Raw genomic sequence first — 14,572 nt, forward strand, 5'->3', positions numbered from 1 at the left:
CGAAATAAATTCCGTGTCTCTCAGATGGCTGCAGCAGATCGTGCTAACGTGTTATCGTTGCTAACAGAGCACACGCGGGCTTTAATTACCCTGGGTATTTTCAAACACAGGATAGCAGCATCCTTGGTATCCTAAGTGTTTAATTGACAGTGCTGCTGCTCGGGGGGGCTGCTGTTGGGGAAGGGGGGGTCTCTGGCGTGTCAAGTGCAGAAACTGCTTTTCCTGTGATGGCTTTTCCTGAGCCTGGACCTGGGTGCAGGCATCCCGATCTCCCAGCTGGCTTGTGCTATGGTCTGTTGTTATTTGGGGCTGTGTTTGTCCTGAGGTTCAAAAAGTAAAACTTTAATTGGAATACAGAGATGGATTTTAGGAACTCAGGAGTTGTTTCAAACTCCAGTAAAAGCATTTCTTAATAGAATAAAGTAGTTACTGCTGTAATTGGAAAGCAATTGTTGGAACAAGTAGAAAAAAAATTGGTATTAATGCAGAAAGTGTTCTTTGTAAAATCTTGCCAAAAATCTGCTTTCTGTATTAGATGCAGTTTTGTTCATGTCTCAGAGAAGTCAGTATTGGTAGTGCTCTGCCTTTTCCTGCTCAGCTCCTGCTCTTTTCAAATAGAAAATCAAACATTCCTACAGAATATTAGTTAGTGGCAGAAAGTGAATTGCTTCCAAGTGTGGCAACACTCGGAAAAGAACTGCCTGGGGAATGAAAGAAATGCTGTTCAGGGGCTGGAGCCACATTAAGCTGTTGGCTGGGACGGCAAAGAAACACGCTGTGCTGGCAAGAGCAGGGAGAGTGGATGCAGCTGTATCAACAGCGGTCCCCACTCGTGGGATACGTACACAGAGCCAGCTTTACTGCTGGAGGCAGCTTTTCCAGGGTGTTTGCACTGCAGTGGTGACTTCTCTTGGGTGAGCTGTGTCTGCCGGGGACCTTGATTCTGCTCTGCCTGAATAACCCAGCTACGAGCACAGGTCTGTGAGCGTGAGCTAGGACAGATAAAAATACCCCAAGCTTTTAGTATTATCTCAGTTTGATCATTTTGCAAAGCCTGTATCATGGTACAAGCATACGTTAATGGTATTTTAATATTATATTTTTAAAATTCTAAGTAATAATAATAATATAAAAGTTTTTTGCAATTACTGTTTTTCTTGCTGAGCCTAAAAACTTTGATTTTATTTTTATGTCTGTGAATTAAAGCTTTAATGAAATATATTTACAAAAAAAGAGGGCATGAAAATAAATAATGAGGTTTTCATTCCTCCAAAGCACTGCAGCCACTGTAGCAGTACTAATTAGAATGCTTATTCATACACATTGGTAAGTGCTGTCTTGGTGGCTTGGTAAAGATCCACCAGGCCACTACATCTGTGCATGTATTGCCATCCTAAGAGGAAATAGCTGCTGAAATTGTGGTGAAATTCTGAGAAAGCTTATGTCCTTCCTTCATTACACAGAGGAGTGAAGGAGTCTGTTATGGGGCTTGGCTGTGCTGTAATTTATTGTGCCACTTTCCTTCTAAAGCAACAAATCTTGAGGAATTTGGAAAGGCAGAGAGCAGAGTAGAAGTGAGGTAGTTTCCAAAGAATGAATAGTTTCGTTTAGAATTAAGAAAGCTCTATCTCTGTTTGTACACAAGTATTTCTTACATCTGCGTGTCCCAAATTTCCCTGTAGGTGTGAACCTTAATCACTGTAATGCACAGTCATAAAAGCTACCTTTGTAGCTTAGTTGTCATTCTGTGTAATTGGAAATTGAATTTAGTCTGTACTTAATCTACAGGGATATAAGGCCTGTACTTCATTATACTGTGCATGTTATTTTTTGTTAGTATTTTGGATATACACAAGAAAATTTATGGATGCATGGGTTCATTAATTCGAGCTTTAAATACTGGACTGTCTTTTGTTCCAGCAGCTCTAAGTTATCAAACTGTTCTGAAAAAAATCTGATTTCCATTACATCTTTCTAGAACCTGAAAAGCATGAACCTGCTTATACATATTCCCTTCCATGTCCAAAATATGTATTTTACTGCAAGGATGATTGGGGAGGGGGGAGGGAGAGGAAATTGTTTGTTTGTTTGTTTGTTTGCTTGCTTGTTTTACAAATGACAGGACATGATCTTACTTTGAAGTTTGTATTTTTGTTTTTCATAAATTAGTCTGGTTAGCATGATTTTTGAGTAAGAAAGGTAAGTTTATTTCTGGGAACATATGATAATGAAAATTATGAGGATATTTAATAATGCTGTGAGTGTGTATTTAAAGTCAGTTAAGTATTAAAATGACCAGTAGCCAAAGGGAATGGACACTGATAATTAAACTAAAGTGAATCTGATCTAATGAAATCTGATTTTTGCCATACTGAAAGACTATGGCTCATGGAAAACTTACTTTCAGTCTTTCCTAACTTTGTTGCATTTTTTTTCTCTGAGTGAAAAAGATCACAAGCTAAAATGTACCTTGGGGAACCCTTTTTTTTCCAGACCACTTAATTACTTGAAAAGATAATCTGAATAACATTTGATCAAATTTTTCATTAGAACTCCCTTTTAATTTTTCATTAGCTTTATAATTAACTGAATTTGTACAGTCATGAGTCTGTTTACAGCATCTTGCTTTGTAAAGTGCTGCACCATAACCCTGTCTCTGTCTTTGCTTTCCAGAGTAGGGTAAAGCAAGCATCCTTGTCTTGGTGACTGGGACATCCATTTCTCTATAACATCAGACTAATAGATGTATTTCCTTAGGTAAAGGGAAAATGGGCTTCCTGCTCCAAGTCTTATTTGAATTTTCATTTCATTTGATTAAGGTGGGGAGGAGTGCAAATTAAACAAAAGAATTGAAAATGAAATTAGAAAGATGTGTTGCTGAAACTCCACTGACAAGAGAACCTGACATGATTTCACCACGAATAATGCTTTCAGACTTTATAGGGCAGGCTGCAGTTTGAATGGATGATATCTTAGGTTTTGTAAAGCTAAAAGACTTATCTGTTTTTTTTAAAGGCAGTCAGATAAGAGAATCTAAAGTTATGTCAAACAAATTACATTTTAGTTATTAGTGGCTAGTTTGTAAATATCAAAGACCCACTTATTGTAGTGCTTGGAGCTGCATTTGCATGCTGATGAAATGCAAGTGGATGGCTGTGAACTGTAGGGTTATCTCTAGTGGAGCAGTGGGGAGCTCCAGAATCAGAGAGTTGAGCATCTGACCGACTCAAGAGCCCAAGCTGCAGACCTCTTCTATTCACTTTCTTCACAACAATTAAAATATGCAAAGTGATAATTTTCCTTAAGTAGCCTTAAATGTGCGATCTATTTAAATGTGAAGAAAATTGCCTGAAGCTTCTGGTGTGAGGGACAAAAAAGAATAAATTATGCAAATAGCAGAAAAGGACTCTACCACTTGAACGCCTAATTTTCCTGTAATAAGCATACTGTTTCATTTAATTTTTTGCCTCTTATTAAAAGTGACAGTTCTTTTGCACTGTCTGATGGTTATATCTGACACAAGCTAGGGAAATGACTGCTAGACTAAATGCTAAAGCATTTTGGTAGCTTTTTTAGATGATGGTTACATTCACAAAGTAATTATGCACTGAAGAGTCGAGAAATAAGGTTTAATTACACAGTAATCGCTTCTGATGGACACGGCAGAAGTGTGAACACCACCAGACTGCAATCCATCAATGACAAACCCCTGGCCACTTTTAATTCCTCCTCATTTGCATCATAACCTCCGCACCAAGTTGCACAAATGCTGTTAAATGTTAATAGGAGCTGTCTCTCCACTCAAAATGAATGCTTAAGCTGTTTCATTTTTTTTTCTCCTCCACCTCAGACCTTCAAAACCAGCTCCTCTCTGAGAGCAGGCATTAAGCACAGAGCATGGTGCGTGGTCACTGTTGTGCTAATTGGGAGCAACACTTAAAGTTTTATCTCTCAAGCGCTAATAATGCACAGTGCTGACAAACCAGTGAATAAGTAATGTACTTGGATGAGGGGGGGGCAGCCCAGCATGCCTGGAATGAAAAATGCAGTTGGGACTGTTGTTCAGTGACTAGCTATTTGATTAGGCCCTGTAGTCATATTTAATCCAGACCCTTGGGGAGCATAGACAAAATTACATCTTCATCTCATCAAACATTCAGCCATATTTAAGCATTCAGCTGATCAAGCTTTTATTGTTTCTCTTGCAGCTACACAGACACAATGATGTCCTGTGTTCTTCACTCCATAACCCTGCAAAGCTAAGCGTAAACTAGCTGTGCTCCTTTTTTTCCCCCCTCTTTTTTTCCTTCTCAGACACACAGGGAGTGTAGTGCAGCTCTCATACCCTGCTTTGGCTACTGTGCCATGGTTAGGGATTCACATTGGCTTTGCCACCCCTGTTTATTTCTCTTTCCAGCCTCTTTTTTTTTTTTTTTTTTTTTTTTTTTTTTTTTTTTTTTTTTTCTTGTGCCAGCTACTCAGAGCTGTGGTCGTTTTCTAGAGCAGGTCTAAATCATTAAACTGCACAGTGTTCTTTTTCTGTTAAGCAGCAGGTATCATTTTTGTCCTGACAAGGGGAGGCTCCACCTGCCGACTGCCCACCAACGCATCCAGCTGTCTGCTTTGCAGAACAGGCAAGGTAATTTGTAAGCAGTCTGGGAAGTTTAACAGTAGACTCTAAGAAGTGACAAAAAAAGAGCCTTTTTCTGCGTGAAGATTGAGAATTATCAACACCTTTCAGTGCATAATAGTTAAGCCTTTATCACTTCAGGAGCTGCTGATAAGGTTAAGAACACCAGACAAACTGCTCATTAGTGGAAAGGTTTGCCTTTTACATTAAAGACTGCTGGGTACTGAAGTTCCTCCAGTGAGCAATACATCCCTGGCATTTGAGAAGAACGAGCTAATCATTGTACATAAATGAATATGGAAAAGAAAACCTGGCAGGTTCTGATGATATTAGCAAGGTTTCCCTCCACCTTCCTTGCCTGAATTGTAGGCAGCTGAAATTGCAAACAGCAGCAGTTCAGGAGACTGTCAGTGGACAGAGTGTTCTCCATGACACAGGGTAAGGCCAAGGACAGAGGTTGCCTTCTGGACCTGTCCATGCCATCTGCAGAGGTTTCTGGCTGCCCTCGAGCAACCTTTGCTTCCCTACCTGGAGTCTGGCACCGTGGCTCTGTGTGGGGACACAGTGGTCCCAATCCACTTGGAGCACAGGGGAGTGTTCAGACTGACCAGTCCTTCCGGGCTCGAGCTGAACCAGGGTTTGTCAGCACCCAACAAGAGTGTTACACAGCAGCTGCCACAGCAGGGCAGGTGACAGCAATGCTCCAGGGCAGCGAGGGACTGTCCATGAGCACCGGGAGCTGCTCTGCCCCTCTGGGAAATCATTTACATCCACTGTGTTTAGTGTCAGCCCCAGCTACATGCACCACACCAGTGTGGGGAATTTAAAAGATGGAAAAGTCATATTTTAGGATAGGGCAGTGTTTATTCATTCTCCAAAATTCTTCAATTCATAAAGCTTTTCACCTTCCACCATCTGGAGACCACAAAGCCAAAGAGCAACTTAGGTTTTCCTGTGGCTTAGTAGTAGATAACCTACAAACATGTCGAAAATAATTCTCATGCAAAAATGCTTCACAAGAAAAAGACAAGCTAAACTGTGTTGGGGAAGGCAACAAAGTAGTAAGTAAAAGTTTAAAAAGTGTTGAGCATATTAAGGATGGTGAGGTCTTTTACAGAAAATAAGTGAAATGAATAGACTTTGCTGCAGCTACTGCTGGTCTGGTGAAAACCCTTCCACCAGTCACTAGTCCTGTGAATCAAAGCTTACTCAGTTGTAATTATCAACTGTTAAATATATATATAGGAGTGATGCCTTTTCTCTTGAACTAGTAAAAAAAATAGATGAAAGATTTAAACCAGAATTTACTGAGTTTTTCCTCCCCAGCTGCTGACTTTCCCACAAACAAATTTCCTCAACGACAGGATCTGGTTCTTTACTATCATGAATATACTTATGGCATTCCAGCTAAACCCACCAGCTTTCCAGTTTATCACTTTGAAAAAATGAAAATTGAAATAGTTTGCTTATATCTATGAAAAGGCACATGACTCATCTGCACAATCAGCTTTCCTGAAGAAAGTGACATTTTAAATTCAGAGAGAAGGCACCAAATTGCTTTCAGAAATTTATCTGTAGACATTTTCATACTTAAAATAAGCTGGAGTTTACTATGAACAACTTCATCTTTTCTCTGCTCCCTGAGTGCATGAGGAGCCTTTTGTCTGCAATTTTCACAGAAGTAATTTGGGCTGATGGTTCTCAGTGCTTCCCAGAATTACCCTCCAGTCCTGGGACCACATCTAGAAGTTGAGTAGGTTTTGACTGAGGCACGTATGTGCCCCCAAAGGGCAATGATCTGGTGTGGAATAATCAGGTTTTCCTAAACCTGAGGAAGAATTAAGGTGGCTTTTAGTAGAGCATTGCATCTAATATACATCTAGTGCAGATATTATTTATAAATTCAAAACCAGTTCCACACAAATCCAAGATATAGGCTGTTTTGTTGAAATGCCAACCTGAATGGCTGGTAAATCCTACTCTATAATTTTTCCTTTGTTACAGGATTTTTTTTTTCTCATTTGTATTTTACATCTTTTTGAGTCATTTGTACAAATTCAATACAAAATAAGTAACAGTAAGCTTTTAACTTAAAACCTTGCCAGGTGCCATATTTTATTCTTTTCTTTTTATATGGATATTACCTATTCTTCTAACAATTTAAGTAGGCATTCCATTAAATCTCTGTAATGCAATTAATGTAGATGGAAACAAATTTTCCATGAACATGGAAATATCATGTTTAGAATATTTAGTTTGAAACTGCCTGTAATTTGATGATAACATTGTTTACCTTCATTCAAACCTGTGATTATATCTTTATTCAGTAGTTTTTGTGGGTTTAAAAAAGTTGAGTCCCTTTTCTCCTTTTCAGCTTGTTTTCAGAATTTGAAAAACGGAGATACAAAGGGAGCTGTGGCAGCTGAATTCTCTTTCATGTGTGTCCAGTCCAGGTGAAGCCCAGCATAATGTACTGTAATATGTGTCTTCAATTCTCTGATACAATGACCTGTGCATCCTCTAAATCCCCCACAGAATGCGCAGACACAGACTGATTGAGGTGAGCATGGACTTAAGTGTATATATTGTTCTTTGTAGCTCTGAGAATTGGCACTTTTGCCAAATGTGAGATGATGTGGATTGTAATCTATTGAGATATGAGTTCAGACTGGGCCCTGTTATACATTGCAAGAATAACTAAAGATTTGCCTGGAGTAAGTTTTATGGTGGATTTTTGTTTTTTTCCTTTTCTTCCTCAAAACAAACAAATGAACAAAAAAAAAAAAAAAAAAAACCAAAAAACAAACCCACCCCCATTTTACAGTTTCTGATGCTTTGCAGTTCCACTAGCAACAGTAATCATGAAAGCACCTTTGTGGTAAGAGTCTCTTGGTGGAGGCTGGGATAACATGATGCCAGAAATCCCAGTCTCTTCTTCAGGAGTATGGATGCAAATCTAGAGAGAGACTGGTAAAAGGCCTGCACATGGGAACCATGGATTTTATACTTCCTAATGGTGCAGACTTTTAAAAAAAAATATATTATGGCAAAGAAGAATGAATAGATGCTCCCAAATCATAGCTCGTGGCTGTTTCAACAAGATCACCTTTCCAGTATAATTGGATGAGAATATTTTATTTTCTTTTGCCCTAATAGGAAAGGAGTAGGGCAGCAGTTTATCTAATAGGTCATGGTGACAAAGTAGTATTTTAAATGCTTGCTCTTTTGTTCTATAATGAATGAGAAACAAGAGGTTTAACACTAACAGGGAAGGTAGCCACAGCAATTAAACAGCATTTTTAATAAACCCCCAAACTTTCTGTTGGAATCAAAAACTTAATCCTGATCCTAAATTAATATGATTGTGTTGTGGATTGTGGATGTGTACTTCTCCCTGGCTCCCTGTCTGGTGTACAGAACTCACCTTCTCCCCTTGTCTTGGCACTCCTAAGGAGCTCGTTCTGTCCTTACCTCTGGGTCAGCCTCCTTTGCAAACTACCCTGGCTAACAAACCTGGAGGAATTTCTCTACAGCCACTTATTGTCAGTGACACATTTCTGGCCTCTCAGCTTCACTGTCCCACGGCTCTTGGGCTGTGCTTGGCTGGGGAGAATCTCTCTGCTGGGAGAGCCTGGGGAAAACCCTCCAGTTCTGATGCACAAGCTGCTTTTGTGCTTTCAATGTTACAGTCATAGTACATAACCAGGGGCAAATATCTCAGCATCTTAAAATGCTAAATGAATAAAACTATCACAGCAATTCCGTGGGTCAATAAAAGAAAGGATAAATTTGAACGTGTGGCTCTTAGGAAAGTTTGGGGACAGGAAAATTTGCCTAGGATTGCAAAGGCTCCAAGAGATACTTTTACTTATGAATAATATTCAGTAAAATTAATTGGAATCTTTGTGCCTAACCGAATTTAAGTTCTACTAAATTCAAGATTTTTATCTTAAATATAAAAACCACACAGCTTAAGACTGTAACATTTAGATTACTGCTTTTATTTTGCAAAGCCAGAAAAATATAGAGTTTTACATTAATTTCTCACCAACATATTTTATAGGAAGAAAATTCTTATAATATTTTCAATTTCAGCTTTTCCAATTTTAATCTACTTTAGTCAAGGTCATTCTGCAATCTAAATTTTTTGGCAAATTGTTTGTTTTCATTCAGCAGTTAAAATAGAAATCTAGAACACTGACATCTTAGCCATAACCCAGAAGAGATTACTTGTTGATGTTTGGGTTAATGGGAATAAAACATCCAGAATGTTTTACCCTAATTAGCTGGGTTTGTGCTAACACATGTGCTACAATGTTCTAAAATATCTTACCACAATTCTTAAATACATTTCAACAAATCTGTTGGAACTCTACATTTCTGCTGCAGGCAGAATAGTGTCTGTTGGTTTTATGTTTGATTCTGAACTTCTTGCAAGGGAGATTACAGCAGGAAGTGTCCTTCCTGCAAATACCATCCTCTCCAGGACCCAGCTTTGCAGAGGTGGGAGAATTCTTTGCTAACACCCAGAAAATGAAGGTGGAGAACCCAGTGCAGAAGGCTGAGGGGAAGAGCCAGCTCCCAAAGCTGGACCTGTGTGAGCCTGTGTGCTCTCCTGCTGGCATGCCAGGGTATCTTTGTCTATGGGTGACATTCACTGCTTACTTTAATAGCTGGTTTTCACAGAGAATGAGTGGGTTTATTTTTGTGCCCTTAGAACTTTTTTTTGTTAGGAGTTCAGGGGTTGTGGTGTAAAGCAGCATTTTCAGTATGTGTTTCATTCAGCACTCAAAATCAAAACTACTCACATTGTATAATTCTCTTTCAATCACAGTCTCAGCCTTTTTGGAAGATAAAATTAGTTCAAACAAAGAAAAAAAGAGGGAAAACCTGAGAGGGACCTGGTTTGCACAGCCAGTAATGTCCTCAAGCTAGGTAGCTTGTGTAGCTGCTTTTTCCTTATGTAGATATTTTGAAAGCAGAATGTGTTTTCCTTCTGGCAGAATCCAGTTTGCAACCAGTGTATTTACAGTTTCAGCTTGTGGGAAACAAGGCTTACATCTATTAAATTTGTATCTCTCTTTACTCATGTGATTTCCCTCTGAAATCTAATGAAAACATCCTTTAAAGTTTTTTGTAAAGATTGAAGTTTAATAGAGAGATACTGAATTTGGGTCTTCATGTAACAGAACTCAACACCTCGAGAGTAACATCACCAAATGTTCCCAAAATTGGCAAATATAAGTGCAGTAAAAACTATCAGGATTCAATTGAACACAGCAGCACAGTATTGTCCAATACAATAAGAAGCCAGTTGGGAAAATGCATGTCCAATTTTTTTGGTATTTGGATATAGAAAGGCAATGGTAAGAGCTGAGTTTCAAACATCTTTCTCAGCTTAAGAAAAGGAATGGTAAAACAGGGTTGAGAAATCTCCTGCTGACTTTCAAATGTAGGTGTACAGGGGAAATATATCTGCTTGACCAATGACCTTACCTTTCTATAACCCACTAAAAATTGATCCTGAGATATCAACACATATTCCCAAATTTGTCGAAAACAATTTCTGGAGCTTATATTTTGCTCTTAAGGAGATATTAAAAATGTATGTTTCTAGCACTTCTGTAGCACTCAACCAGGATGTTGTCAATGCCATCATTTCATGGCTAAGGCCAGTCTTGTATGGCTTGTCAATATTTCTGCTTCAGAATCTCCCTCCCAGAAGTAGTTGCAGCTATGGCAGGGGTTAGTAAGGCTGGATACCAATGCTGGGTGACAGGTAGCCAAGTGTCAAAGCAGCCCATAGCCACCACTGACTTCCATCAAAAGAAGATTGATGCCAGGTTGTAGCTCTGTTTTCCAGCTACCAAGAGCTAGCACTCCTCAATTAGTGAGCAAATTGCAATCTGGTAGAAAAGAAAAAAATTCAAGTTAATGGATCCTTCTTTGTTTGACTACTGCTGCGTCTCCACTTCTGCTTCCTGCTAAAACACATGCTTGAAAATTGCAAGCCAACAAATACACACAATTCCTTAAAATCTGAGCATACTTCGTGCTGTGAGTAGAATAAAAATTCCTTCTGCTTCTTGTCCCAATGCCCCCAAACAAACAAACATTTTCTCCTCCTTCAGCAGCCTCTGTTGGCACTCGTGAGGGGAAAAAGTTTGTACAAAATCAGTTGAAGGCTGCAAGAACATATATATTTAACCTAAACTCCAAGTGTAAGATAACCCAAACCAGCTTCCAGCCAAGTGCTCCCTTTCCAAATCAAATGGCTAAATAAGATTGGTGAGAAGGGTTACAAATACACTAAGGGTGAAGAAGTGATTGAGGGACTATAGTGTCAGTATATAGCCAGGAGAGGAAATCAAAAGCAATTATAAGATATCTAGGATATTGCCAACTTTCTTATAACATTTATTGAGGAGAATTCTAAAAGAGTAGTCCAGCTGAAGTATAATCATCCTTTCTATTCACCCTATGCAAGGAAGTGAGAAGGAGAGCTTTTAACTCTGCTGCTTTTCCAAAGTCTGAATGCTGTCCTTAGCTATACCTTCTGCAGCACTTTCAGAGGACTGTGTAGACCAAGAGAAGCCAGATAAAATAGCTGTGGGCTCCCTCTCAGTCACTTCAGACTCAGCAGGTCAGCTGTGTGAAGCATTGAAAGCTTTTCTCCAACCTGTCAAATACCTGGATTTGTAGAAAAGCACAATATTAAAAAAATGTAAAAACTTAAAAAAAAAAATTTAAAATGTAAACAAATAAATTATTGCACGTGACTAATTTATCCCAAGGCACCTGCTAACGTGGTGATTTTTCTCCACCAACCATAGAGCACCTGAAGGCAACAGTGCTTTTGTTTTGTATAGGCACAGTAATTTTTTGAATCTGCTTTTTTCTGCATTTATTGTAGAGATTAACAGGCATTTTTTTCTCCCAAGGACTTTATTTGGCACCAGAAACTCATATTACCACAGGGGAAGGGAACAGGTCAATTATTATACTCGCTGTGTTTAGTAAACTGATTTTGTTGCATTTTTGGTTCCTAATATTGAAATCCAAGTAATACTCACATGTGTGGGAGCTCCCATAAAGACAAGGATACTTTATATATATGCCCCACTGGATCCATTTTCCAAATACAACTCTATGTCACCTCTATTTCTTTTGTAATGTTTTTACTTTGATTTCACTGTCTCTTACTCTTGTGCCTATACTATCACTTACAGTGAAGCTCAGTATTTGGACATAGAAATTCTGATACATAGTGTGTGTTAAAAGCATATTTTGAATGAAAGAAAAAGAGGTCAGCTAATCATTTTAAGTCTCCTCCTGGCACCTCTTCTCATGACCCCAGCATCTAAGTCTTCATTAAGGCAACAATTTGAAATGTGCTATATATTCTTACTAGGTCTTCCTGATCATGAGGTAAAGGGAGCAACACTGTACACCTTACAAGTTAGTGAGCCTTTTCATTAGTAGCAATGAAGAAATTGCAACTATCTAAATATATTTATGAAAAATACACATAAAATTTTCCAGGGAAGTGAAGCAGTGTTGCATGACAAGACACACATGATTATATAAGACAAGAATTGAAAAACTTGTTTAGATGCTTGGGTGACCTCTGCAAAAATCTACCACTGCCAAAAAACTCCCTAGCCTTGCTTGTTCCTAGGAAATAGGTGGTGTTGAGAAGGTGCCACAAAGGAGTCTTCCTAAACAGCTCCCTTGCTATCAGTCACCCAAGGCTCCTGGTGACTGGTCTATTGGCGACTGAACTGAGAACAGGAGGGATGAGATGCAAGTTACTGGTTTTACAAATGAAGAATGAAATTGGATGCATTTTGCCCACTTTGCAATCAGCCATTATGTATATGCTTAGATTGAAAAACTAATCTGGTAGTTTTCACATCCAATCATATTAATGAAGTAGCAGAATTACTTGTGTGATTCTGTACTACAGTCAATTTAGTAAATAGATATGAAGGAGAATAAAATACGTAAATTTTTTATAATACTCTTATAATTCTGTAGGAATTAAACCAGTAAAAAATGTAGATTGAACTTTGTTTTAATTGGTTTATGTTTAAAGATTCTTTGATCAGCGATAACAGTAATATGTATTAACATGTTGCATTTTAAAGTGACGCTGCCTTTCATTAATCAAGTGTCTGTATGGTTGATTAATTTGAACAAGGTTTAAATTGCTATGAAAATTTATCATTCATAGCCATGATCTCCATTTACATATATGTTAATTATTGTAAATGTAATCTTTTTCTGAATCCTCTGGGCTGCATACTAAAAAGACACAGTGATCACAGGGAGTGACTACTTTTCTATTACAAAGTGAACTCTTACCAGTATTCAGTAAAGTCTGTTTCAGTTGTCAAAGATAGACTCAAAACATTAAAACATTTTATGCTAAAGGCAAGTTCAAATACTGTAGATGCTATTTCCTTTTCAAATTATTTCTTTATTCAATGGCTAGAACATTTAAGAAAATGAAACTAAGCATTACCAACCACTATAAAATTAAGTTCTGTCTCTATGGGCTTTTTTTCCTTGCTACTCTGAGAATTTCTCATAGTAGCTACATTATTAATAATCATGAGAGTGGGGTTTTCCATTTGTCTTTTGAAAAAAGTGGCTTGAAGAAGTTACTAAGTCAAAAGAACTCTTTGTGGAACAATTAGAATGAGTTAAATTGCAAAAGACAGACATCACCAAGGTTTACAGTCTTTTAACATGACATAGAAAAAAATCTCTTCACACTGGCTGTAAAATAGCTGTACCAGAGCTCCTCACACACACCACACTGATGCATGTGCTAAATGCAAATAAACACTTGCTGTGCTCTCTTCAAACTCTCCAGCTCAAGGAGATGACAGTCATTTGTCTAAAACTTATTACATTTGACGTAGTCAAGAATTTTATCAAGGTTTAAAGAGAGAAGGTGTTTCACAGAACATCTGCAATATTACAGAGAGAAAATACATTGGCAGGAAATGGATTTCAGATACAAAGCATAAAATATTTCACTTTCAACAAACAACTACTACAGCTTTTATTAAAAAATGCATATCAATAGAAACTAATTATTTTCCATTAAATTACATCTGGGTGTATTGCTATTAATTGCTTTTTTGCATTTGCAGAAACTGACATTTGCTCCTTGTCTTTTTCTTTTTTTTCATTTTTTCTTGAAACATCCAGGCAGATTTTATTCAGAAATGACTTAAAAATATCAGAATTGCAAGAAGACATGTGTTAGGGCCTCCAGACCCTGTTCCAGGAAATATTTCAGCATATGCTTATTTTCATCTTTGCTAAGACAGTATCTCTTCACTTACTTATCTTTAGTGTATGGCCTGGTTTCTTCTTCGAGAGGGTGTTAAATTGTTCCTTACACTTTTTTTTACTTGTTTCCAAAGTGGTTTTGTTATTTTTAAATTTTTTTAAATGAATCTTTTATTACATAGTTCAAAAAGGAATCACTCCTAGGTGCAAAATAAAAAATTATTTAATTTCCATTATTTTTATAATTTTATGTTTAGATGGTTTGTATTTACATAATATATGCACTGCAGGGCCAGCCTCATTTCTCAGTCACAATTTAATGCAATTAAAATGTCTATGTGGAAACCTTTGCAAGCATAGCACCTTTGTACTACCTGACTGAGCAGTTTTAAAGGTACTTAATTTGCAGTTTTCTGTTAGTTTGATAATGAAATATGTTTTTGTGTTTTGGGTCTCAAGTCTGTATGGATAAGATTGATGTGAAAATCATGTCAATCTTTTGGCATAAGCATGCACACAGATTTTGGAGTGTTGCAGTCAATATCTGGAAGAAAGTATTCCTAAACATCTTTATACAGTGTTTTGATGTAGCATTTTGCAAGATCTAAATGGTTTTGCTGAATTCTGAGCACAAAAAGG

General features: G+C 37.8%; 1 long non-coding RNA gene across 1 annotated transcript in view; it reads left to right on the plus strand.

Annotated features, from left to right (window-relative positions):
• The first annotated feature begins 791 nt into the window (after positions 1–791).
• Positions 792–14,572, plus strand: part of LOC130255780 (uncharacterized) — an 86,156-nt gene continuing 72,375 nt past the window's right edge. Inside the window, exons 1-3 of the long non-coding RNA XR_008840986.1 lie at positions 792–977; positions 4,530–4,639; positions 7,005–7,190. This is a non-coding gene — a long non-coding RNA (uncharacterized LOC130255780). The remainder of the gene's footprint in view (positions 978–4,529; positions 4,640–7,004; positions 7,191–14,572) is intronic.

This window comes from Oenanthe melanoleuca, chromosome 7 (assembly GCF_029582105.1).
Source record: "Oenanthe melanoleuca isolate GR-GAL-2019-014 chromosome 7, OMel1.0, whole genome shotgun sequence".
NCBI lineage: Eukaryota > Metazoa > Chordata > Aves > Passeriformes > Muscicapidae > Oenanthe > Oenanthe melanoleuca.